Raw genomic sequence first — 24,492 nt, forward strand, 5'->3', positions numbered from 1 at the left:
TAATTTAATTGATAAATGAAACGTTTGGCCTGTGCAGGAAACCAAATATTACTTACTGAACATTATTACCTGGATGAGCCAGTTTACAGAATCAAATCAAACTGAAACATCTGAAATAGCTTGTGGCTTGAGCAGAACGGATCCACATGTTACTTAATAAAAACTCACTTTCGGAAGTCACTCTGACATAAAATAAACCAAAATACTGTCATATATGATCCTGTGATCCCATTTTTTCCCCAACTAATTCAGTTACCCCAAGAGTACTCTGAATTGAGGAAACAGCTTGGAATTTTAATTTTTATGATTTCTCATGGTTTATGTAAAATTGTGATTTGATTAAGACTTGCTAATTTACTTTATATCCTTTAGATATGTAAAACATTCACATTTTACATTATTATTGGGTGCTTTACAAATATTATATATATATATATATATATGTACATACAGTAAGTTGACATGAAGATTTTAATTATATTGATTTAGAAAATAAAACTTCCATTTTATTCTCAACCATCTGACAATAACACACTAAAAGTGTGAGACGCATAAAAGGACAAATGCAATTTAGTAAGCTATCTTAATAAATATCAGGCTGCAATGTAGCCTGTTGCTACTCACTCTTGCATTTGTCATATTTTGGTTAAAGCTCATAAAAGATGCACTCTCTACGGCTAATGTGGACGATGTATTCTAATTCACATTGATTATATGTCACATTGTTGTAATTATAAGCCCGACATGTACACTTTTCATGCTATTTCTCTCCCCCACCCCCTTTCCTTTCTAACCCTCTGACATTTGTGTTTTTCTTTGATTAAAAGGACACTGATGGTGTTCAAGGGAAGTTAGAAAAGGACAAAATCAATACTCAAAAAGAAACAGACCCTGAATGCATCTCTCTCTCTCTCTCTCTCTCTCTCTCTCTCTTTTTTTTCTATGGTGCTCGCTATTTTTTTCCATCAGATATTGACCATAAGGACAGTATTCTTTAAGAATGGCCACTCTTAAAAACAAAAAACAATTTGAATCATGCCTGATGAAAGCTGGCAGTGTTTGTCTACTGTCATGAGGGTAGCATTTGAGGAGGCCTAAAGTAGAGCTGAGAAACAGATTCACATCCTCTTCAGAACCCATCCCATTAGTCTCTACTTCAGTGTGCATTCTCTCCCACTTTGCTTTTCCTTCCTTCTGTTTCAGCCCTGGACTATTAACATTGTTCTTATTTCAGCCTTCTGTTTCCTAAGTGACCCGCAGCCTTCCATTCTTCCCTCAGATTTCACCCTCTCTTCAGACAGAAGAACCTGCAACAAGTGGCAAAGGTCTTTCCGAACACAAAGCTTTCTGTTTGCAATTTTCTCTCCCTGACTGTACATCATTCTCTTCCCTTTTTATGGCAACCTCACATTGCCCATCTTGGCTGGAGCTTTACATTTTTTTCATAGCCTCTCAATTTTTACATTCCCTTCTGCCCTTTTAAACAGGCAAATTATTTTAATTATTTTCTCTGGCATTATTCCTTTTTCTATGCCCCACTAATTCATTTTCATGAGTCATTAAATGTTACATTGTCTCTCTCCCCTACTGTCCATAGAGTAGTTGAACTCATTTGTACAGGGCGAAAGCCCATACAGAGGACAGTGAGGACTTTGACATGCTGATCATATGACCTACACCCTTGTAATACAAATTGCCCATCACTCCTACAATCTATTGCCTTTACTGTTATGGTCTGCCTATCAGGCTTCACAAAGGATCCTCTCCAGTCAGATCCAACTCATTTTTTATTTTTTAGTTCAAATCTCAACACTCACCATGCTCTCCCAGGTCTCTAGGTACAAAGATATAGTTCTTATATTAAATGTAACTCAAGGTCTGCACTCTTAAATTCTCTATATTTAAACAGGAGATTAATACAAATAACAGACATTTCGGCCTGCTGCCTTCATAAGTGTGACAAGATCTCAATAACTCAATGATTACAGTATATGAAGGTCAACAATGAACCACAGGTGGTGGTAATTAGGTTTCAAAATTCAGAGTCCAGATAAGTTCCATCTATAACAGCAACAAATGTCAACAAAAGCTTAAACAAAAATCAGTTGGTACAAAAGTATTTTTTAAGTTCAAATAAATTACTTTATATGCAAATATTTAGTTCTCTTTTGTTTTCAATTCAGTAAAATTTTAAGAAAAGATGCAATAGTGGTATGAGCGTTACACATTTCTATGAAATTCTATGAAAATTCATTGCGCATTCATTCAACAATTAACACTTCTGATCTCTATCCTCAGCAAACCACAGTTTCTGTAGAATATTTCATGACCCACTTTGAAAGCAGTTCTTAAACACCCCTGACGCGACCCACAGCCTGGCCATGTCACCTTACTTGATACCATCTCATATGAGACAACACTCAAGTTCCTCGCTAAGCTTCATGCAACGACCTGGTTCTTGTTTCCCCACTTTTCCACTATATCGCCTGTGATCTTCTGCCTTATTTTTATAACATCCTTAACTAATGTAGCTGACCCATTAGGTTTTCTTGTGCAAATCCAATTCTTAAAACACCTTAGGCCTCTAGGCTGTGACTTTGTGGTGGCAATTTGCTTTTATTTTTCTAATGCAATTATTTGTGACTATAAATTTTTCTCTTTTTTTTGGCTTGACGAAACAAAGGGATGTAGAGAATCAGATGCAGAGAGGAATCTAAGAATCTAAAAATCTTTCATAGAAGTAAAAAAAGAACTCCATAACTAAAGACACTTTATTTTCCATGATTTTCAGTTTGGAGATCAGTGCAGAGAGAGCCTCTCAGAAGCATTAGACAATAGACGAGATGAGAGGCAAGACAAAAGGCAAGGGGAGGAGAAAGAGAGAAATGCGTCCACCTTCGTTGAGAGCCAAGAAAGAGAGATTATGGCCTATGCCGTACTAGCCACACTACTAGGCACAAAATTGTGCCACAGCAATTGCCTGCACACTGCACAGTACAGAGGGAACCAAATTTGAACAGCGTTGCACAAAACAAAGTGAAAAGTTGTCATTAACATTTTTCATTTATTTATTTGAACACAATCCTCACTTACAACTGCATGTGGTTGTAACACAGTTTGTAGGTTGGGAAGAAGGAGATGGGAAGATTTAAAAAAGACTTTAATAGACCTAATAAAATCAACATAAAACTTAAAATAGTGAGACAGCCCCTCACAGACGACTGCCGCACACAAACAGAACCAAAGCGCAAAATAAAATCCAGTGGTCCTCTCTCGTCTTGCACTGTCGTCACTCTTCCTTTTATCCCTCTGGAGCTCCACCTTGGGACTCGAGATGGTGAGTGGGGTTGTGCATTATCACTTACTCCACTGGCCTCACACCATTCCCATGGCTTTCAGTTCCGCCCAACTCGTCACTGTGCTATTGTTCCATTTAGAGGTAAATTGTGAAGGCCTGGCCGAACTATTGAATTTTAACTGAATTTTAATTAAGATTTAAATTAAATTAAATTAAGATTTATTTATTTTTATTTATTTATATTTGCCTGGATAGAAAGATGTGGAGTATTGGGTAGAGAGATGACGCCAACAAGCAAAACACATATGAACTCCATTAAAATTCTTAAAGGTAAAAACCATCCTTCATAAAAGTGAAATACAAAGAACCACTGAAGCATTTATTGAAGCTTAAATTGACTAAACTCCTTCCTGTCTGTACTGAGGTAAATTTAGCTAGCCTAAAATAATCAACTGACAATAATTTCAAAATAATTACAACCACAAACTAGCACCTAACATGAAAAAAAGAACAGCCTTAAACTGCTACTTGCTTCACAATCCAACGCAAAACAGTAAAAATAAGTGCCATTGGACAAATTTAGCATACAGTCATTTCCTCTGCTTTCGCTGCTCATAGCCATTAATCAACATTTGTGAAGGGCACAGTGTGCTGGAACCCAGAGAGAAAGACTTATCTTGAAGTTGAGCTGGGTAATTGTCTCAAACTTGTGCTTCCATCGCTAACACACAGAGAGCTAATCATACCTCCAATTGATCCTCATTGCTCTTGAGAGAGGCATGCTGGGACAGGGTCTGAATTAGAACCAATGGGGAACCTTCTCAAGGAGGCCGGACACTGCCATGGTTACTATACAGCAGGGCCTTGGAGACTGCCGTGTAGCTCCGGTGTGGCTAATGACAGGATGTTTAAACGCCATAGATTTGAAAGGCTGACTTGTGTGAATAAACCGCTCAAAACCGTGAAAAATGTGAGCTGAAAGCTGTGGCCGGAAGGGAGGAGAGGGGGAGTAATTATTGGTATACTTTGATTCTAATGACTGGAGGTGTCAAAGCTTTATTTCCAGATGACAGCACATCACCGCGCTCACTAAATACAGCACGGGCCTTTTGCGTTTAATACAAATTAACTCCTCTCAGTAGCTTGTCATGCATTTGAACACATCAGCCTGCATGGCCATGCATTATTCAACAAGGCAAGGTCAACAGTTGAAAATAAACTTCTTATTTGTGAAAATGGCTCACTTAGCCAACCTATTCATCATAAGATGGTCCTGTAAGCATCAAACAACAGACAGGCTGTTATTCATCGGCACAGGATGACCCACAGAGATCTGTACTGTTCCACGCTGCTATTTTAACCCCACAAACCCTGGGGGGGTCAACCATGACATCTACAGCCCAAATGTAGCAGCTTCCCATGCAAATGTACAAGAACAGAGAGAGTGATTCCAGAGTGGCAGTCAAAATCACACAGACGACAAAGGAAATGAGATTACTATGCCTGAATAAGCTTTTTTAAATTTATTTTTCTAAATTATAAAAACATAAAATAATAGATTAGCCTAATTATTTGTTTTGTAGACAAAAAGCTAATCAAATATAATTTTGTGTTTTTATGAAAAATTTTCTGTTGTCTGACAGTCACCGTAAAAGTCTTAATGAAGCCAGAGCTGAGAAGCATTTTTAATTAATAAAAAATAAAAAATAAAAAATTCTAATGCTACATCAGGTGATTTAATAAAATTCTTGGTATTCAAAATAAATATTCTGAAAAAAGACTGATCTCCATTTACCCTATAAGACAGAGCTCTCCTGTCCACCAAAATCTGTTGTTCCTTGTAACACAACCAAGCAAAGAACCCATTGCATCACTAAATAAATAAATATGCATGCATGCATGCCTAAGTGAAGCTTGCCATGACAACTGAGTAGGTCTCGCAAGCAAAATATGTAGTTGATGGAAAGACATTGAGATGTTGCTGACATTGACACTGCCGGAAGAAATTTCCTCTTGACTAACTTGTCAACAATGTGTCTCAGACCACCTCTCCCGAGATTTGAACAATCAGTTTCAAGTGTAACATTAATGCATCTTGGTTGAATTTAATGTTTTCTAGCTGTCCAATCAGCCCATGATCCAAAATGGCAATTTAGCAATGGGGTAAATGGGGCCTTAGTGACTGCGCAAGTGTGTTAGATACTGAGATGGGATTTCACATAGTATGAATAAGGAATTAGGAAAACAAGGTTATGGTGTAAACTGCCATACACGCCTGATTGCAATTTCACAATCAAATTCCCCATCTTGTTGGCTAGATCTGGGCAATAAGTTGCAAATGACGCAGCTGACTGTCATGATCTGGCATAATTTGAGAATGTACAACCTTTCTCCACCACTACAAGCCAGGCTTCTGAATAAATTCTAGTGTGCAGAAATATAACTTATCTATGCCCATGTGTTTTGATATATGTCTGCTCTTCTCCATCATTTGATCAACATTTGATGGATAGCTGCTGCCAAATTTGCTAGAAATTGTCTAAAATGTTGTGGTTAGTGAATAAAGTGGAACTGTTTAATGAATTTGCCCCCAAATTGTCTATATGGAGAGAGAAATCATAAAAATATATGTTTGTGTGGTGGTGAGCATCTGTCACTGAGGGCTTGTGCTACACAGATGTGATTGATGTTGAACAAGATATGTCACAAAGATGGAGATATGGAGATTCCTTCCCTACAGCTGCAGTGGAATCATCCCTCAGCAGACTGAGACACTGTCAACACACACACAGACACACACACACACACACACGCATAGTCTTATAGATTAGCTCTCACCATAAACATCTCAAAGCACAGTTACTGTTCAAACTGCTTTCCCTATACAAGTACTGGAAACATAAAACTGTATCTCACTGTTTTTGAGCCTTTGTGAATAAGAGGTTGTCTGGGAGAAATGAATCAATGATTAGTGATATTATTATTTTCCATGCAAATTACTCCAGAATGAAAAATAATATCCAGCGGAAATGAGCACTAGAAGCAGTAAAACATCAACAACTTTCAATCCTTTTCAAACAACAATTATGATTATGGGGTAGACAATGGATTAATAAAGACTTATTTTAGTGTGATGATCTTGCACAATATTATGTTATGACCTCAAAAAACTTATACAACTCATAATTTGTAACCCAAAACATTTTGTAATTCACATTATATAACATGCTCCATACTTTATGGCTTTTCTGACAAGCAGTAAACTTGCTTAGTAGCTCACCTGGTACTGTACTGCATTTGCGATACATGAGTCACATATGCATTTTATCTTATGTTTGCTTTTATCACTACAGGTTTAGGGTATGGTCTAGAGAAGATGATACTGTAGTGTACGCTATCTTCAAATGCGATAGAGCATTAGCCTTTTAGTGTCACTCATTGGACATTTCATTTCTGAACTGCCACAATGCATATAATGACTAACGTTATTACGCCAGATGTATGCTTATCTGTTTGAAATAAAACTAAACTAACTTTTGCCACTAGACATTTCATTTTGAGGGTATCACAAAACATACATGCCAGGGATGTAATATCATTTCTCAGATATGTTGCTACAGGCACGTATTTCCAATGAGCCTGGGCTGCAAATAGAATACATAACAAAATAACAGGCAATGCATATAGGCCTTTTGTGCACATCCAGAGCCACTATAATGGATTATTTCACTATATCGGAAGCAAATGAGTGTCAAACAAACTAGTTTGGAAGCAATTTAAGGCTATTTAAATGATTTAAGGTCACGTTTGTGTTTTCGAACTAGTTTTAAGCAAATAAAGCTCACACAGGGACAGCTGTTCCTGTAAGAGGTTTCAAGCGAAGGAAAGTAACTGGAGCATCAATCGCGGTGTCAGGGGAGCAAGTAGGAGCCGCCGAGGCTCTCTGGGCCCCTGGAATGTGCTAGGTTTGTGCTGCGTATAAAACTCCTATTCCTGGGTGTCTTGTTAGGGCTGCAAACATTCGCTCGGTAGAGAGAGAAACACCTATTTCTCCATGTTGCATCCCGGGAGGGAAGGACGCTACGCTAAACAAAGCTGAAGGAACAGCGGCGCCTGCTATTATTTCACCCCACTAAGCTAATGAAGCGTTACCATCGTCAATTCAGCCACGCAACCCAGACATTCTGTCAGCACCCACCCTGTGACAAAACCCACTTTGCCTGTTTGTTGCGCTTTTCTTTACACGTTGCACACGTAGGACTCGTTACATCTCGTCATCTTGTCAAACATACCCATGTGTTCTGTTCATTCAATAATCTGCAGAAAAACACCTGGAACTTCAAAAACAAAGTCCCTCGCATGGGCGTTGACATTCTGTGACTTTGCATTCACAAAGACGATTTTGTAGACAACTGGGGTCTTTATTTTCATGTTTATGTTTCTTTTGTTCTTCTATGAATGTAGGGTAGAGTAATCAAAACCTAACTTTACTTCAGCAGAGGTGCTATGCTTTTTCCAATCTCAAAAAAATCATTAATTCATATAAATCCAGAAAAAAAACAAAAGCAGCATGTCAAAATTGTAAGTCTGTGTGCAAATGTCAGTGCAAGTAATGCTTCCGAACTGGTGCTCCGACGTGACACTGAGTTTATAGGAATGAATGTGTGCACTGTGTCAAGGACGATATTTGTCTCACCTTTTTACAGGTGTCACTCTAAACCGTCCCCTGACAAACCAGCCATTTTCCTGAAGCATTTCAATTTTTCCACTCGACCACTGGTATATACAATAGATGCCAATTTTACAAGCTTACACCAAAAATTGTTTTTCACCAGCTTGAGTGTCATTGCTTCCTCGCCCCCTCCAAAATTACTGGGAATTTATTTTGCCTGCAACTAAAATGTGAAACTCCTGAATTTTATTTTGCTCCTGCAAAGTGTCTCTTGAAACAGCATAGTGATTGGCTGATGAGGCAGCGCGCCCTTTGATGATGCGTTGACTAATATTGAACTTGGCAGCTCACAGTCGTCCTTGTCAACCTTGAACACCTGAAGACTTCATATCTGCAATATAAAATCAATAGGCTGCTGACAGCACACATCATTTATAGGGGCTGAAGGTGTTTTTGGATAGGAGATGAAAGTGTTCACACACTGGCACCTGCCCGCCTATTGCTAATAAAACCATATATGACTGTCAGCAAGAGATTTGTGATGAATTCAAGAATATTGTGTCTCAATCCCCAACACAGTGTTTTAAAAGGAGACAAATGTCTGTGGAAAGTGGGAAACCGTCGTGATGGAGGTGGCTTTAAGAGTTTGCAGGGTATCTTTATTGAAGCATCACGCTTACAGCAACATGTGTGTCCTTGCTGAGAACACGTTTAACATGCCCAACTGAAGTCCTTAGAAAGAACCGCTGGCCAAGTCTATTATATCTCACTTTGTACTCACTCTGTCTTTCTCTGTGTATTTCTTGCTCCTCTCAGGGGAAGATCTGAGCAATTCTCTTTCTCTAAAACTGTCTCTATTCAATAGTCTGCAACAATAAACTCCCCACAACTGTATAGTCAGCACTGTGTAAAGAAAACGGCTTTGCAAAGTACATTCAAACACACACAGACGCACACACACAAATACAGACGCAGCTGAATGCGGAGTATGCATTGGACACTAACATGTCACTTAAAATCAATAAAAAATGACTGCTCTTTGTCATAAGTCTATATACCGTAAATACATAAAAGCAAAAAGCAACATGTTTCAATGCGTTTCTGTGCTGCATGTCTTGTGTGAGCAGCTCAAAGATTAAATGAAAAGCACTATCACGTTCAGGCACCTATTGCTGTTACTGTATGTGTTTCATCTCCCATCAAACTGTCTCTAAAGCAGATGTCTCAATTCAGGTAGCTGGTCACACACATGGAAGCCCAGCTGCCTCATCCTAATCCATTTGATTCACTATATTTGCGTGACTAAAAGAGGTGGAGACTGCCTCAAACTAAATTAAAGAAACAGGCAAAAATAGAGACAGAACGAGTTTGGAAAGACTAACTTCCGGGCCCATCTGTAATTGTTCCACTGGCTATAAAAAAAAAACACATTTGAAATGGTATTATGGACCTGCCAGAATAATTATGGTCAAAAGAACCAGAGCAAACCTGAAAATAAGTATTTAATTAAGGCTGGTTGGAGTAGTAGTGATAATAGTAATACTGAATTAAAAATGTCTTTTTAACACGATTTCTCCAGAAATCATAGTTGTACATTACACAAACCTGTTACCTGACCAAAAGGAAATGTTCATTTAGCAATAACAATACACCATCATGTGGATCCTCTAATGAGTGATAATCTAATTTAGGCTTCATTTGTAACCCTGTTAACCATTTTGCAATACCATTTATTTATTTATTGTTTTCTGTATTTTATGCATCAATAATTTTGTCAAAGTTGTCTATTTATTTTCGATGTTTAATATAACATTTACATTTCAAAATTACAAATTTGATTCAACTTCTAAAAGCTATTTTTTTTTGTTTTACTCATTTGCTAAAAGTGTGACAAGAAAATAATCCACAGAGTGCTAAAGAGAAAATAAAACCCTGGTTATGGATGAACTGAGTGAATGAAAAGACATGAATGGATATTAGTTCTGGAGTCAGCTTATGAGAGTGATGAAAGAACTAGAAAGTCCAGAGCAAGAATGAGAGAAAACATCAAGGTTAAAGCCTGCTCTTTGTGAGAATAGTTTGCAGAGGCTGCGCTGAGTGTGTACCCACAGATACATTAATACGGTACTTCAATCTGGAGAAAATCCCTTATCATAGATTTTACACACGGGTCAGGGGGCACGATTAATTGCGTTTTAAAAATTAATCACATTAAATTAACATCAAATTAACAAGACTAAAAATACTGAAAAAAAGACTGTAGAAAATGTAGGCCGCAGAGAGTGCTGACACAGTATTTCTAATAAAAAAAAAAAAAAAAGATACAGATATCCTCCTATAAGTCCAATGCTAAGTCTCATCTATTTCGGCAGTACTTACTCTCTTCAGTACATTTAGAAAGCTCAGTTAGAGGTGTACTTTTGAACCTTGAACAATTGTGATGAATTCTTCAGAAAAAAAAATGCTAAAGAAAGAAAAGACATTTGGCTACTGACCACAGATTGGCTATTAATTCATTATGGTAATGTGCATATAGACCCCTGAAAACGTGTTTTTTGGGAATCCCTCATAACTATTGGGTCACTGTACAAAGACAGCTAGCGACTTAAAAGCTGTAAGAAGCAATTACATCATAAACGTATAACTTTAATTGCCATTAATTGCACAAGGGTGACTGCCTCTGCATGCCTAATGTTCTAAGTGCCTGTGGATGTGATTTACGAGCTTTGATTAACTCCGCTCACCGAACATGAGGATGCATGGAGATTTTACAAGCTTTTAAAGAACTATGGTGTGTAGAGGTCTTAAAAAACTGCTGATGTACAATTGTTGGGCAAAAAAAAAATGTATTCATTTATTTTGTCATTTATCCATTTATATCTTTTCATTTAATTGAATGTATTTCTTGACAGAATGATTAAGTGAACTTTAGATTTTAAACTTTCATTAGATGAAGTGCCTTGTAAAATTCGACCAAGAGGAAGATGCTAAATAAAGCTGCCTTTTATATACACACACAACCCTTTACACCTTTTTTTGTTTAACTTCATCAATAAACAAGCAATTATAATGAGGCTTGAGAAAACTGAGGACTGAAATATCTAGCGACCGAGCATACTGCACATGTTCAGGTCTAGTCTAGTTTTTTTTTTTTTTTTTTGGATGTGTCGCAGGTGTGTGAAATGGACATTAACTTTACCCCCCCCCCAAGCCCCCCCCCCAAGTCTTAGATTACACTTGATTAAAAACTGTTGTTTTACAGGGGGTGAAAAAAATCTAAAACTTTTCATCTAATTAAAGCTGATTGGCTGTGAGCTTGAATGGTACATGGCCAGGTGTTTATTTGCATCGTACCGCACACATGACATTGTGTGTCATTTAAAAATATGAGAGAACACTCAAGATTGGACATAAATTAACAAGCACATAGACACCACTTAGAATGAGATCTACAGTATTTAAAGTGTAATATTGTAGCCAAGTTGTCGAATACTAAATATTGAAGCAATGTTTTCCAATTCGGGATGAGCTATTTTTGCAGCTTAGCCTCAATTGACAGAGGAGTGTGTTTTCAGATCTGGAATTTGGTATATCCTGAACCCAAATTCTTAAAATTACTTTATACGCATAAGTTAAGAAAGCTCTTTATTGAAGTCAGCTGTAACAAAGGTGTACTGTACAGGGAATATGGTGGGCTTCCAAACGAGCAGCTTCTGAATGCACACACACACACATATCCTGTCTGAACGACAGTCGAAAGCCTGGCATGAACAGATGTTTATTTATAAAGTAGCAGCAGGCAGGACATGACAGAGGTCACTAAAGGCAGGGTCAGCACGAGTCCCTATGAATTATTGATACTCATCATGTCTGTATGTGTGTGAGAGAGGGAACAGCCCTGGAGCGCACTATAAGCACCGAAGACAAACTAAGTCACAAAATTTGACATCAACTTTTCAAATAAAATGGGTTCTAGTTCTACACGAGGAAAGGATAAAATCAATATTATATGAGTGCTCACCTCTTTTCTCCCATTTCCTCTCAGACTGCACTTAATGGTCAGATTGCAGTATTGACAAACATAGATGCATCTCTGTAATGAACAAATAAAGAGAGAAAAACAATTATTCAATAGAAAAGAAGAAGAAAAATAAGTAAATTATTGTGATTTATAATTTAAACAAAATCAAAAAGTTTGTAATTAATCATCTTTCCTGACCCAAACAAAGAAATATCAAAGCAATTCAAGATAATAATAAAAAAAAACATGCCACTTAAATGAAAGACAATGAAATACAAATATGCTCATTAGCTAAATGCATATTTTCCAAAAGAATTAACAAATAATTCAAAACAACCATATTCCAATGCACCGAAGTTCTGATAATATGTTGCACCTACAGAACATCTAATTTTTTATCATACTGCAAGAGTGTTAATAGTGAAACATGTTTATGCTTATTATATTCAGAAGCACTCCTTAATTTTCTTGAAAGCAAATACAAATTACATGTAACAATAATAAAAAAAATGCTAACTGATTTAAAAAATGCTGATTGAAATAATGGATTGAGTTCTAAAGCAGCTAAAACAATTTCATCTGCAACAATCGAATGCCTTTTAATTAGATTTCATACATTTATGGGGTATATGCATGTACTGTACCGCATGCTAATTTGATGAATTGTTTAACACATAATATTATTATTTGATTAGATATTTTAACTGATTGGCTCCTCTAGTAAATGTGATACACATACAGAACAGCGAGATACACTACAGAAACAGAAAGAGGGAAGTAAAAAAAAAAAAAAAAAACTCAACTGGGCACACGGATAGCAGATGTTAGCTGTTTGCAAAAGCAAATAAAAACAGCCGGCCCGCTTCAGCAAGATCCGATCCATTACTGTCCTATCTTTCAACAACAAAAAAAACCCTGCACACATACACACAGTTTCAGCATAATCTCATAGGAGTGAAAAAAGAAAAAAAAATGCAGGCACGCTGACCGACCAGAAACCTGTTTGTTCATAAATCGCAGCAGATTACACCTAAGAGGAGAACAAAGTTTTTGATACTGCAACTTCAAATAAGTGGCTGCAGCTCACGGTCTCAAATAAAAGCACAGGTTGATGATTGACTCGCTGTAAAACACAGATTTGATTGGTGCCCTTTAGGATGGGTCTGAGTGCACTTTCTATCTCTCTCTCGCTGTCTGTCCGACTCCAATGCAGACACTTCACCTCCTCTATATTAAACCACTAGACAAGGCACACAGGGTCCCAAACTCATTTCAAATGGTATTGATCCCTTCCACAAATAAGAACCCACACCACAATTTATTTGCGTCCCCTCAGGTATCATCTGTTTAAACATTTTCCTGAATCAATCAGTGTGGGCTCTCCAGAGGGACGCCGTCTCGCACCAGTCTGGTTATTATCCCCTGCTGATGAAAGATGCGCCCGTCTGCACAGGTCTGGGAACAGCTTTTCGGAAGTTATGCACTTAGGATTCTTCAAAACATGCCTCTTTTGGGACTTTCAGAGCAATTTGATTCTCCGGGTTATCTAGAAAGGACCCAGCCTTTTCTGTCTTTTTTAAGGGTACAACTACAATAAATTTCACTTATTTCCAACCATAAAAAAGTAACTTTTAGATAGTTTGTATTATAAATCTGATTTGGGTCATTTGGCAGAATTCTCCAAACACGAGACTCGTATTTTCAAAAATAACTCAATTTAAAATGCTGTACATTCTTTTAAATGTTTAAAGACCTGATTCATAATTGTCTTATAACCAAATAAAATATTGTTATAAAAAATTGCGTTAATAATAATAATACATTTAATAATTACTCATAATAAAATGTATAATGTTTATTTTTATTTTTTTACATTTAAGTCAATGTGGCTGTGGTAAAAGCTTGTATATACTTGTAAATAAAAATGTTTCTAATCAGGACACACAATTACAATATCACCTCAACTTGTAAAATAAACCTATTACAAATTTTCTGCAGAAATCCGTTACTTATGTCTTGTTAGTGAAATAAGCAGCCTCGCAGCAAAGAAGAGATGCAACAAGAGCATAAAATAGATTGCGAGGTAGTCAGAGAGACTTTCAGTCATCATCAATATGCAGAGTCAACATACTGGAATAGTGGAAGAGTAGAGTGCACTTCAACAAAATCAACTTCATTAGAAATAAAGGCAAACAGACATTTTTATGTGAGTTTACAATATTGAAAAAGCAAAATACATAGACAAGAAGAAGAGAAGATAAATTGTTCCTCCTCATCCCTTAAAATATAAAAGATATGTAGGCACTTCAAATAATATGGATTAAGTGATTCTTACCCTGAATCTATTTGCTACAATTCATATTTAAATTGCAAAAGAATGCATGTGGACCTAGAGATATCCCACCTGTTTTATAATCATCTGTTTTACAATCACAGATTTTTTTAAATAGTCCTAGAACATCTACTCTTCATCCAACATTTATTTTAGTCTCTGTTAAATGTGTATATAATGTTGTGGAGCAGCCGGGACATCCAACAGTAAAGACAGAGCGGTGGGCAATTGTGGGGCACACCGTGACTAACAGCTTCCTCATCGCTAATCTCATCCCTGTGCTTGTCGCTTGTATGTTTGTTGCTTTTCTGCCTGGACCAGATGTGCCTGTTTAGAAACTGTGACGGACAGGGAAAGAGGAGTTTGGAACGCTGAAGCTATTGTTAGGAAATTCACTCTGAATGGCACCAGGAGCAGACAAATTAAGTGGAACCAAGATTTTCTTTAAACACAGGTTTAGGATGCACTGAAAAAAAGAAAAGAAAAGAAAAGTAATATAAACGCAAGAAAACACGGTAGCACAAACATAGGACAAAGAACAGGATCACTGTTGTCACGGTTCACACTAGGAGCACAGGAACGAGGGAAAAGGAAATGAGGAGTAATGCAAATTCCAGTATTTCATGAACAAAAAGCTGGGAACACAGGAACACAGGGACACGGGAAACACTGAGAACCCGAAATGACATTTAACAGCGGAATCAAGTGAACTAAATACGGACAGGAACAGGAAAAACCAAATAAGGGCACGATAATCAAACTGGAGCATGTGGAGAAGTAAAACACAACACGAGACATTGAGTCTGACAACTATATGCTTTTAGAGAATGTTTTAAAGATGATATTAAAAGAGCTTCTTGTGAAGTGTTATATTAATTAATTTATAGACGTTGAAAAATGGCAAGAATAACCTTTTGCTGATTAATGGAGCTATTCTCCAGATTCACTGAAGCACTTAAGGCACTTACCACATGTAAAACTGTTTCACCAGAAAAAATGCACTTCTAGGGCTGACTTTACTGAATGACGTATATAACACCTTCAATTATTAATGTAACTGAGAGAAAAACAAACAAACTAAAAAAACTAAAAATATTGAATAATAATAAATAAACAAACTGTGTGTACTTAATATAAATTATATAAAATGCTACATATTAAATTAGCCTTAGCAAGACAAATATATATATATTTTTTTAATTCCAAAAATATTCAAAAATGAATTATTTTTTTTCTTAGGCGGTTGTAAGAAGCTACAGAGTAATAATAATAACAATAATAATTGTTGTCAACCTACTTGTACTACTTCTGCAATTGATAAAAGTCATCATCAGCAGCAGCAGCACTAAAGCATAAACTCAAATCATGCATATTTTCAGCATCTGCCTGAGAAGACATCATGGTAACTAGCCTCTGAATAGAACATTTGCTGTGAGCATTACGCTACAGAGACAGCCGTGTGTTGAGGGGGGTATTCATATCCACCCAACACAGAGGCTAAAATCCTATGGTTGTGAGGGCAAGTGCTGCTCAGCGGCGGGAAAGAGAAAAGGATGTGACACGAGCCACCTCCCTCATGAACACTGCGAGACTTTTCAAGTCAGCAGTTCAAATATTCATGACTGCGCTCATGTAGCGCTTTTTAACCTTCTCCTGACCCCATTTAAGCATTAGATGCTTCTTAGAAACTTCTGTGGGCCAGGAGGAGGCAAAACAGATTTGAGTCATCCTGACAGTTGTACACTTTCTTTCTTTTTTCCTTTATTTCTCTTTTTTTCTTTCTTTCATTGTTTCCTCACTCCCCATTAACCTACAGGATCACGATTCTGATGTGAAGAAGATGTTATTTGTGTAAATGCACATATGTGATTTTTATAATTAATCATGGAACATTTTGAGCAACTTGTGAATAAAAACCTTTTGCATTGACACGTGCAGTTTGTGATGAAGATGATGATGTCGTTGACAGTAAGTATTCTTCATAAACTGAGAGGATGCCAGATATCTACATTTTATTTTTTTATTTTTTTGCTGTAGGGACACATTGTCAGAGAGAAGCATCTCATTTCATAACAAAGCCCTAATTATGACTGGTGTTGCATTGCCAAAACAAATCAATAGTTTACATGCAGAGACATGACACAAGGAAAAGCCTACTCGAGACCGGCTCATGGAAACACAAATGCACACAAAATGTTTTAATATCTGCATGACCTAGAAAAAGTACAGCTCTTTCTTTTAATCAAATAATTTGGAGTCTAAAAATAAAAAAGGGCTATCCCATGGAGAATATCCATGACCTTTCCAGTTGTCCATGACTACTCAGTACATTAATATATATATTTCCCTCTTTAAATCTTGCTATTCCATAGAGTTTTCATTTGTAGGTCAGGTATAAATTAAAATATTTAAACGGTTATTCTTGTTAGTGAACACATGTCTTCAATAAGACCCTGAGCTTGTGGGTCATGAAGAAGAAAATATAGAAGATGAAATATTTTGGAGCAGAGTAAAGATAGAAAAAAAGGCCTACATTAAGGCATGACACTATAGTTTTTTTCTTCTCCTCCTTTTTTTTAAGCATTGGTCTGTTTTGAAATTTTGCTTCCATAAAATACCATATTTAAGACTAGTGAAAAGAAGACATAAATACACGTTTTAATTACAATACCTATATTAAAAGGCCATTTTCTCAAAATATTTTCTTTTTCTTTTTCTTCATGCATCGAGCCAGAAATCTCCACTTCAGTATATGTTCTAACAGTATTTTCTGATTTACTGAATTATAAAAACATAACTTAAATGTCAACAAAATTAAAAACAAAAAATGAACATGGTTTTATGTTCAGATTTCGGTTCTGGTATTTTTTTTTTTTTTTTGCAAATCAGTATGTATTAGATCATTATAATTAGATAATGCCCATTTGCATATTTAACCAAAATTTGATAAAACGTATAATACTAAACCATTTTGTTAAAGGTTAATGTATACTGTAATCACTTTGAGACGCATGGTGATATCTATTAACAATTTTTTTTCCCCTATTCACGTGTGGTTTTCTTACCTTAACTAAGGATTTGTTAATATTTAAAAGCTGATATAATATAATAATACCAAAAACATCTTGAGTTCTAAATGTCTAAATGTCAGAAGACAGATTTGGCATTTGAAATCATTCTTGCCAACTGAGAAATAAATGGCGCAGTAAAATGCTAAGTTTTGTCGTACTTAAAGAAACTAAATAATTAACTATTCATCATGATCACCACTTCTTTCTTTCTTTCTTTCTTTCTTTCTTTCTTTCTTTCTTTCTTTCTTTCTTTCAGTATACACACACACACACACACACACACACACTATAAAACCTATTAATTCATAAAAAATTCTTAGCTTAATATTTAAGATAAAGGTCAAAACAAAGTAAAATAAACTGGTTTTCAAAACCGATTAATCACTCAATTTCAAAATCTAATGTAAATACTGTTTTCTTGCTTTAGTCAGAGCTTTTGATAGTTGACTTGACTAAACCTAGTTGTGCCAAATGTGGTTTGTTAAAACCGTTTATGACCTTTCCCAAATAATAATAATAATAACAATAACAATAATAATAATAACAATAATAATAATAATAATAATAATAATAATAATAATAATATTAAAAACATTTAATGCATTTACATGACATTTTCAGGTTATAAATCATAATCGTTGTCAGTTTGTGCATGTGAACTTACTCATAATGCTTGAAAGATCTGTAGAATATTTCGTTTAAAAGACTCAACATTGTGCACTCAAGATGGCTGGGTCACAGACATGGCAAAGGTTCAACCAAATGCGCGCACACACACACACACACACACACACACACACATAAGCACTGCCTCTCAGGAACTTTTTTTTTTTTTTTTTTTATGGCTGCAGAGTGCCACCATGGAGCCACTCCAGCTTTAGCTGCTCCTCAATTATGCAGTAGAGTTTTTTGACCTGCTGCACAGATCTCTCCCCTCCTCAATTATGAATGGACCTCTTGATTGAGGTGGGTTCCTTTCCACTCATCCCTCCCTCTCCCTTTTTTATTTCTCTAAACGAACAGGCGCCACTGCTCCTGCTATCGGAGAACAACTGAATGCATGTTGAAAGGGTTTAGAGAATTATGGGATGAGAAAAGGCATTAGATGCGACGGGTGGTGGTAATTTTCATTTCGCGATGCTTCGGACAAAATGTGAAATGAAGATGTCGGTGAATAAGTGTAACCACCAGAACAATTTCTTGAGAGGTACAAATGTAGCTGCACTTTGCTTAGTTTCCTGAAAACTGTTGATGTACTTCCTTATGTGATTAATGGAGAGATAACATTTTGAAGAACTAAGCTAAATTGTTTAATTTTCATTTGCAAGTGTTGATGATATTGATATTCAAAAGTGGTCTGATCTTAATTAACGTAAAAAAAAAAAAACTATATGACAACAAATATAATTAATATAATTATATAATTAATTAAAAAAATTATAATAATATATATATATATATATATATATATATATATATATATATATATATATATATATATATATATATAATTTATTTATTTATTAATTTTTTACAAAATAAATCAATAATTTTATATTGTTAATTCAGTAAATGTAAAAGTATTTCTTTTAAAGACGTGTGGTGGGAAATGGCAATCAAACCTAAATATTAAAGCAACATGTATCTCTAGAGGTCTAGTCATAGAGCAATTTCTGTCATCTTTATGTTCCGGAGAGAGTGATTAAACATACAAAGAATACTGAACTTATGGAAGAATCTCTGCAATGTTGCCCACAAAAAAAAAAAAAAGAGAAAAAAAAGTCTGCTATCAATTAATTCAGTGTTAATGAACATCGGGAAAATTGAGAACACTATTTTCTCTATTCAACGGTTCTTTTCCATCAAAGGCAAACAGCTGCTTTTAATCTGAGAAGCAAGAAAAAATATCTCATATTTTGCACATGCAGTTTAAGAGGGTTGTACTTTCAAAGACTTAGAGAGAAATTGCTTTGATTCTGAAAAAAAAAAAGATAATTTTACATTTAAAAATAAATCAATAAATAAATGTTCTCCTGGACTTTACATTCAAAACAAGGTAAATACTTGCAAACAAATTACAAATTCAAAACACCTACCATAGGCAGTTATTTCAGCCTGTGCCAAATCTCCACGTTAGAAGTCTGTCTGAAGTCTAGTACACTCTAATCAATCCGCACACTTCTCCAGACCATCTTAATCAATCCACCGACTACTTCTGCATCTAAGTGACCCATACTTCTGATTCCAAATCTCCCCGAATGAAGAGTGCATATTTAGTCCTTACGAAGCTTAATGAACACGGCTGACTTAGGCTTAATTGTGATTTATTGTTTCGCCTCCTTCCTCCGGCCCTGGGGATAATTGTGGAAGAAGAAATTAATGGGGTCAATTGGTCTATTTTTGTTGCGCTAATTTGCCTGCGTCAAAGACTACATTAACCTGTAAGTCTTACTATCTCAGGAGCCTCTGCGCTCTCCCGATGGAACACGTCTCGGGATGGAGAGCCTCGAGTCAGAACCTCACAGAAACCAGGATAAGACGGACTTCATTGACACCTAGCCCGCCATGGAGCTTGCTGAAAGAGAGCTTGTAGAAATTCTGCTGAGACATGGCTGAGAATTATGAATTACTAATCATGTCTCGTACTGTACGCACGAGTGATCTCAGTATGAATATGATCCTAGTTGAGCCTGTTTGATTTGGCCAGAGTGGAGTGGCTCTGAATAGGGACAATCCGAGAGATATTTTATACAGTAACTGCAGTGGAGTAACTGAAGATTTTTAAAAGAATTCTAAAACAGCCTCAAGGCCATCAGATAATACTGTGCGTTTTATAACAAATACACTTGATACACCTACCATTAAGACCATCCCCTCAGTTAGAATGTCAATGTTCCCTGCCAATAAAAAAAAAAATGTGCCAATAAATTTGAACTTTCAGTCGTGCCCAAAGCCACATTTTTTAGTCATGCCAAGGCACTGAATAATTTTTGCTAACCAACATTAAACAGCAAGGATCTGAAGCTGTGTTGTTTTGCCACACATTTTTGAGTCCAAGCCAGAAATACAGTTTATAAAGTCAAGAATTCACTAATTAAATGGAAGCAATGTGACATTTTTATCCATCAAATATTTACAAGAACCTATATTATTTCTTCACATCTTGACAAACATTAATCATGCATGTTTAAAATATATAAATCAGTCATTCAATCTTACATATTGAGCAAAGATATTTTTGCTAATGACCTTTAGTGACTCAGTTACTCTAATATTCATTCATAAATAATTTATTTAATAATAATATCTTAGTCATCAACCCATAAAAGAGCACAGAATGAAACCGTTTCACTGTAATGCCAATTTTAGTAAGATTATTATAAACATGTAACTTTCAATATATATATTTTTTTTCATTGCAGCAGTAAATGTCACTGTTCTGACTTCAAATATGAAATCATGTGTTTCAGAATTGCTACAGAAAAGACAAGTATTTGAATTTGGCATGAAAAGGACTTAAAGGATTGACTTTCAACACGTCGCATGAGTACCCATCTATTATATTGCAGAAGTTAAAACACATTGCTTAATTCCTTGCATGAGGGATTTTGGCCTCTGGATGAAATATTCAGGTGACGCAGCTCTCACATGCGGCCTTGAGGTGAAAGGCCTACAGACTAATGGAGAAAATCTGCAACACAAAGCTGTGCAGAAAGGGCTCTTTGCTTTAATCTAGCTTAACCCTGGAACACAGACTGGAGTCTGCTTAATGTCAGTTCTGTGGACCGAGCACTGGGTATTAACTACAGCCTTGCTATAAGAAGCAGACAGGAGAGTGTCTCAGCCATAGACACCGGGTGATTAACTATTATTCTGTGTGTGTGTAAATGAGAAACAGAAAGAATAAGGAAGGAGATTATTAACCACTGACTAGCTCTCACCTAATACTTACAGCTAAAACCACATAAATCATATAAGTCATACTCATTAGTATCTGTTGATACTAATCAACAGTGTAGGCTTTAGTACATGCACATTTTTGTGTGTTTGCATATATATTTTAAAATAGAAAACGCACTGAGCATCGAAAATGTAGATGCTTTTATATTTGTTAGAAATGTTTAAACGTTTAATAATATTTTGAGGTTTAACAGGCCTATATTTTAAGGCTTATTGTATTGCATTTATAATGCATTTCAGTTAGTTAATAAATTAAATATCTTTCATAGATAATATGATTTAAACATTGGTCAGAGGAATTAAAAAGAGTTATCCCAAAGTTGCATTGTAATATAATATAATATAATATAATATAATATAATATAATATAATATAATATAATATAATATAATATAATATAATATAATATAATATAATATATGTAAAAATGTAAAAATGTAAAAATGTCATGAAAACATTTTAGATGCTGTCAATGTTTTTTTTTTTTTTTCTTCTTTTTTCAGTGTCTACCCAAACATTCAAAATGTACATACTGTATATACATTGTATGTTTTTTTTTTAAATAAGCAAATTGTAATGAAAATAATAGCGGTTACCCTGTAAAAAATACAGTGAAAACAAAAAAAGAGACAGAATGCTACAGACTGGCAGTCATTTAATTTTTACAGCTAAAGCGTACAACACACACAAAAAGGCAAGTATGTAATACTTGTGTTTGTAAAAGTATTTCAGAGAATATTGGAGCCTGTGTCAAAAGAACTATTATTGTTGAGAAGGCGGAGATGAGATGTTCAGTGGGGCTCCTAAAACAGCACCACTCAGGGGGCAAATGACACTGGGGGTTCTGCACTCTACCATCCCACCACAGGCACACACACACACACACACACTGGCATGATACATGACCCCGCTCTGACGCTCCTTATGGAGCGGTGCAGATGAGAAGAGGCAATCTAGAGAAAACATACTCACACATACACACAACACACACACTCTCTCGTTCGGGGCCCTACAAACTCCTGACGTTGATTTGAAATAAATGGAGACTGATGATCAGTCGATGACAATTCCCGTAATCATTAAGCGGGGAGCGATTCATCAGGGGAGCGGAATCGGAGGCCTCTGTGTCACATTTATCCTGCTGGAGAGAAGTGCCGCGCAAGCTGCACTTTTTAAAAGGATTGATTACAATCCAGCTGCTGTTTTTTTTTTTCTTTTTCCCCACACTCCTAAATGTGGGATAATCAGGTATTTAGCCCAAAAAAGGCCCGGGAAGCGGGAGGAGAGGGAGCTTTGCAATCTAATTTCCCCACAGCCAACTCTTACTCCCTGCGCTGATGACTGTCTGGGGGATGTAATGATGCGGAAGACGCTCTGTCATATTAGACAGGAGGGATAAGGAAAAAAAAGCTTCTTCCAAAGCACTTTGCTATAAAAATAGCTTACGACCTTATGAACTTGGTTCTCCCTTAAAGGGCCAATTAGAATTAAAGTGCTGAATGAACGAACTAATAGGTGAGGGTGTGGTTAACTTTGCATTCACACATTGCAATGAATTATTCTATTTTTGGTATCATTCTTTCTCTTTTTAGCTTTAGTAATTATGGCATGATTTTGAAATTCAAAAGCGCAGCTCATTGTGGTCAGGATGCTTTGTTAATCTTGTGTAATGTATTTAAAACAAATGATGTCGTTGTTCTCAGCCTTTTCATCATTATAATTATAATGCAAGTTTGAATTCAGAATATTACATATATTATCACTAAAATAAATCACTGTAGTTGTTGCAATGACAACCAATAGCAACTTTAATTAGAAAATGGCAGGAGATTAAGAAATAATGTAAGAAGTTGTACAAATAATGTAAGAAATAATTAGCAATGTCAAATAAGATATTTTACTCAAATGTGGAATCAAAGCTGATCAAATATTATCTTGATTATTAAATCTTTCATGAATATCTGCATTTATTTGCTCATCTAGTGTGTCACACATTATTTTTTTGTGAAAAAAATGCACAGCATTTTTACTTTTTTACTGTTACCTTTCTTTATGCATGCAATTGTGTATATATTTCCATTTATTATTATTGTTATTATTATCAACCATTAAACATTATTTTAAAAAAAATACTATTACCTTGCAGTATTGATATTATCTGACTATTCAATAACAACATCTTGTAACTGTAACAAGTCAAAACCAGTTAAGATTTTATAATTTGGGGGTTTTCTCTAAGAAGGGACATTTAAGCATTAAGACACAGAGCATACTGTGACTGTTTTAAACCTAGGTTATGAAAACACAGCAGGGGATGATTTGAAGTAATATGTGATTTCATTCTTTTTTTATTTTTGTAATTGAGCTATTAGCCCCTCCCATGACCCCTTAGAAGTCACTAATTGAAACCAGACGACCATATGAGGCAACGGAGGTGAAACTGTTCTCAAATGTGAGGTGTAAAACTGAATAAAAGAAAACAGCTGTAATCTTGATCAAACATAACATAACATAACATAGCAAACACCGGAGTGTTGATGTTAAAACATGGAATGTGCACTCTGAGAGGAAAAAATGAAGCATGACAGATGAAACAAATGATTAGATTTCACAATATATTTCTTCGTCTCTGCTTTTCTTTCCGAAAAAAAAAAAAAGGTGTGTGTGTGTTTTAGGGGAACTCAGACGGCTGCTCTTGGAGGGTTTTTAATTCAATAAATATTAATTGCCATGTCAAGACATCTGCACACAAATGAATTATTTAATGATAGACACTCTGTCTATTTGAAATATGACACTCTGAAGGCACTTTATGCAAACAGTCTGGGTTGCAGGACTTGGGAAAAATGTCAGAGCAGAACACGGAGTTCAAACGTAGTTCACCGTCATTAATGTTGCAGTGTAAAAGCAACTCAATGTGATGAAAAAAATAAAAATAAAACTCGCGCACAGAAAAAAAAAAAATGGGCTTGGGAAAGCGATGAGGGCCCTGAGTACAAGAGAAAATACTTTCTCCCACAGCAGAAGTAGGATTTTAATGGCTTTTGTGCTAAGACATTTACAGGACCTTGAGCATCAGAATACCTATTGATGTGGGCAAGCAGTCGGACAGACCATCTATTCCATCAAGTTAGTCAA

At 35.8% G+C, this 24,492-nt stretch overlaps 1 long non-coding RNA gene across 1 annotated transcript in view; it reads right to left on the bottom strand.

Moving 5' to 3' along the window:
- Window positions 1-11,313: 11,313 nt before the first annotated feature.
- The window catches only part of LOC113095018 (uncharacterized), a 174,120-nt gene continuing 160,941 nt past the window's right edge, over window positions 11,314-24,492 (bottom strand). Inside the window, exon 3 of the long non-coding RNA XR_003288255.1 lies at window positions 11,314-12,063. This is a non-coding gene — a long non-coding RNA (uncharacterized LOC113095018). The remainder of the gene's footprint in view (window positions 12,064-24,492) is intronic.

The sequence above is a fragment of the Carassius auratus genome, unplaced genomic scaffold (genome assembly GCF_003368295.1).
Source record: "Carassius auratus strain Wakin unplaced genomic scaffold, ASM336829v1 scaf_tig00215565, whole genome shotgun sequence".
Classification (NCBI taxonomy): Eukaryota; Metazoa; Chordata; class Actinopteri; order Cypriniformes; family Cyprinidae; genus Carassius; species Carassius auratus.